Raw genomic sequence first — 4,074 nt, 5'->3', positions numbered from 1 at the left:
TTCTGCATATGGATGCCTAGTTTTCCCAACACCAATTATTGAAGTAGCTATCTTTTTTCCATCATATATCTTTGGCTACCTTATCAAGTATCAGATAACTGAAATGTATATGGTTTTATTTCTGGGTCTTCTAGTCTGTCTTATTAATCTTTGGGCCCATTTTTGTGCCAGTATCAAGCTTTTTAAAATTATAGTTCTGTAGTAGAGCTTAAGGTCTGGGATTGTGATATCATTACTTTTTTGCCTAGAATTTCTTTGGCTATTTGAGGTCTTTTGTTGAGAATACTTATTACATGTCTAATGCTATGTTTTTTTTAGTAAGATTTTTCAACATCCATCACATTGTATTATCTTTGATTCTAGTCCAACTCTTCTATTTTACAAATAAGGAAAATGAGTCTATAAAAATGAAAACTAGCCGGGCGCCAGTGGCTCAGGCCTATAATCCTAGCTACTCAGGAGGCTGAGATCTGAGGATTGCGGTTCAATGCCAGCCCAGGCAGGAAAGTCTGTGAAACTCATCTCCAATTCATCTCCAGAAAACCGGGAGTGGCACTGTAGCTCAAGTGGTAGAGCGCTAGTCTTGAGCTGAAGAGCTGAGGACAGCGCCCAGGCCCAGAGTTCAAGCCCTACGACTGGCAAAAAAGAAAGAAAGAAAACTAAACCATAGAGGTAGCCATAAATTTAGAAGAAGCTGCGAAGCCAGTGAAACAAACAGAAAAGAAGTAACTAGAGAGAAGTAAGCAGAAAGAACAATAGCAGCACCACAGGAGGCAGGGAGGCCAGACGTAGGGCAGATTTTTTGGTTCATTGCTTCAAGAAATAGCTTTGCCAGAAGCAAATAAGGGTATCTGATTAGTAGTGGCAATAATCATTGATCACTGGCAGATGACATGACAAGACTGTCATGCAGAGACACACTGCCTCTGCCTGGAACCTGGGGCACAGGATTTTAAAAACGTCCCAATGGAATTCTATGCTTCCATCAGAAAGGATGACATTAGCCCATTTGTAAGAAATGTAAAGACTTGGAAAAAATCATGTTAAGTGAAGTAAGCTGGACCCAAAGAAACATAGACTCCATGGTTTCCCTCATTTGTAAAAATTAGTATATATCTAGGATAATCTCAATAGCTATGTACATATGACCATATAAGATGATGCTAATCAAAATGAACTCCAAGATATGGAAATGAGGGTTTTTATTGTTGCTTTTAATGTACTTGTGTGAAGTTATTTCTTTTTTCTTTAATTTCTCATTTTTCCCCCTTTGGCTTATCCCTGTTGTCACTGTTTTTGTTTTTGTTATCCTGTGTCTTGTATATATGCTTATCTGATTTGGAGAAGGGAAAGGGAGCAACACTATGATGAGACAGAGGGCAAAGGTTGAACCAATGCAACAGTAATACTCACAAGACACTAAGTTGAAAATGAACTTTACAACTTGGGAGAGTAGGTGGGAGATGGGGAAAGTGGGAGAAAAATGAGGGAGAGGGTAACAATGTTCAACAAGAAATTTACTCATGGGACTTCAGATCCATTGGAAGGGTCTAGATGACCCCCTGTTCATTCCCTGAAGATAAAGCCATAAGCTGAGCCTGAGGGGTAAACCCTGACCTCTCTGGCTGTCACCCTGTGGCTATCTTTCTCTTCAGACTTAGTTCGAGCAGTGTCGTTGAGCCCTAAGGCCTCCAGTGAAGGGAACCCAGGTGCCTGAAGGACTCCCCACAGCCCACCACCTCCTGCATCTTGAAGGACACCCGCGCAGGGAGGAGCAGGCCAATGTGCAATAACAACATGTCTGTGTCCGCTGACGGTGGTGTAAGCCCTCGCAGATTCCAGCTTCGGAACAAGAGACCCAGGTTAGACCAGAGCCATTGCTTTTGAAGTCATTTGTTGGTGCACAAAAATATACCTACACCTATGAAAGAGGACTCTTTGGCATTCCTGGATCCCAGGTTAAGAACTTCTGCACTAGAAATACATGAGTACAATATGCTGTACTGAAATTCTGGGATGGAGATCATTTTTTATCTTTGCCAATAGATTATGACTAGAAGGCTATATGATGAAAAACAACACCTTGTATGTTGCTGAAATGATCTCCTGGGAGATTTATTTGGAATGCTGAACTTCTCTGTGAAAGAGCACAGAGTTTTGAACTCACTCTATAGCCCATGCTGCCCTCGAACTCTTGATTATCCTGCCTCCCAAGTGACAGGATTACAGGAAAATATATACAAGGATCTACAGAGACTTGATATTAGTCAATAACAGAAACCATCAGAATCCTGCACATCTATGAATGAGAACAGATGCCATCTAGGGAGTGGGAATGATCAGAAGGGTCCTGGGCAAGAGTTGCAGGAAGCCTTCATCTTCATATTTGGTTTCTAGACCATCTACCTCGTCTAGAAAGAGAGCAATTAGTGAGACAGGGGAAAACTTTGATGGATTATCTAATGAACAACAAAGACAGCGCCACAAATCTGATAGTATTTCCCTTTCCTTTGATGAAAAAAACTGGCTCCGTGTCCAATAAGGGAGATGTGTCATGAAAGAAGCAGTAGCAGTGAATCGACAAAGACTCCCTCAAATCTGGATCTTGATGATGGTGTCAGTGAACATTTAGGTGATTGGTTGGATCAGGATTCAGTTTCTGATTGGGATCAGAATTTGAAGTTGAATCTCTTGATTCAGAAGAGTATAGCTTTAGTGAAGGACAAGAACTCTCAGATGAAGATGATGAGGTATACCAAGTTACTGTGTGTCAGGCAGGGGAAAGTGATACAGATTCATTTGGAGAAGATCCTGAAATTTCGGCAGCTGACTATTGGAAGTGTACTTCATGCAATGAAATGAATCCTCCCCTTCTATCACATTGCAACAGATGTTGGGCCCTTCTTGAGAACTGGCTTCCGGAAGATAAAGGGAAAGATAAAAGGGAAATCTCTGAGAAAGCCAAAGTAGAAAATTCAGCTCAGGCAGAAAAGGGCTTAGATGTGCCCGATGGTAAAAAAATAAAATAATAATAACAATAATAATAATAATGGTGAGTGATTCCAAGGAGTCAAGTGTTGAGGAAAATGATGATGAACTCATGCTAGCTTGCCAATCATAAGAAAGTGAGGACTATTCTCAACCATCAACTTTGAACACCATTCAGTAGTAGCCAAGAAGATGTCAAAGACTCTGAGAAGGAAGAAACACAACATGAAGAAATCTAGCTTTTCTCTTAATGCCATTGAACCATGTGTAATTTGCCAAGGTCGACCTAAAAATGGATGTATTGTTCATGGTAAAACAGGACATCTTATGTCATGCTTCACATGTGCAAAGAAGTTAAAGAAAAGGAATAAGCCCTGCCCAGTATGTAGACAACCAATTCAAATGATTGTGCTAACTTATTTCAGCTAGTTGATCCGTTCCTCAAAGCAGAATTTTATATTGCTAACTATATAATCCTAAAAATCTATAAACATAGATTTTTATTTTAATCTACACATTCAAAACAGTATATTGGTCCATGTAAATTTCTTTGTAGTGTAGTTTGCCTATTTTGGGAGGAGGAAGAGTGAATATTCCTTTCAAAAAGGACAATTTTTCTTTTATATCTTTGAATTTCAATGTGACATACAGTGGCTATGTAAGTCATCTTTTACCTTTTTCTCTTATAAGGCAATTTTCTGTTTCATGTATCTGAATTTTTAAAACTCCAAGGCCTCTTTTCTCCCCCTTTTGGTGCTGAGGATTGAACCCAGGACCTTGTGCACTTGTGCATACTAGGCAAGCACTTTACTATTTCCACTATAAGACAGGGTGTCATTGCTTCCTTTGCCTAGCACCATCCTCCTACCTCTACCTCTTAGTAGCTGGAATTACAGGTGTGTACCACCATGCCAGGCCAGGACATGTGAACATACTTTTCATGTAAAAAGCAAAAGTATGTATAACAATGTAACGTTAAAATTTTAGGGACTCTTATTAAAGTCTCTAGTCCTTAAGCTATTTAGAAGTTGTGTTGTATTTGGTGCTATACAAGTAAAACATCTTATTTTGGAGGCTTCTTACTAT

General features: G+C 39.7%; 1 pseudogene; it reads left to right on the top strand.

The window, feature by feature from the left end:
- The first annotated feature begins 1,782 nt into the window (after positions 1-1,782).
- Positions 1,783-3,455, top strand: LOC122113980 (annotated as a pseudogene).
- Positions 3,456-4,074: the final 619 nt, after the last annotated feature.

This window comes from Dipodomys spectabilis, unplaced genomic scaffold, assembly GCF_019054845.1.
Source record: "Dipodomys spectabilis isolate Male_0828 unplaced genomic scaffold, ASM1905484v1 ptg000102l, whole genome shotgun sequence".
Taxonomy (NCBI): domain Eukaryota; kingdom Metazoa; phylum Chordata; class Mammalia; order Rodentia; family Heteromyidae; genus Dipodomys; species Dipodomys spectabilis.
Note: the sequence above shows the minus strand (reverse complement) of the source record. Positions and strands in the feature narration are given on the sequence as shown.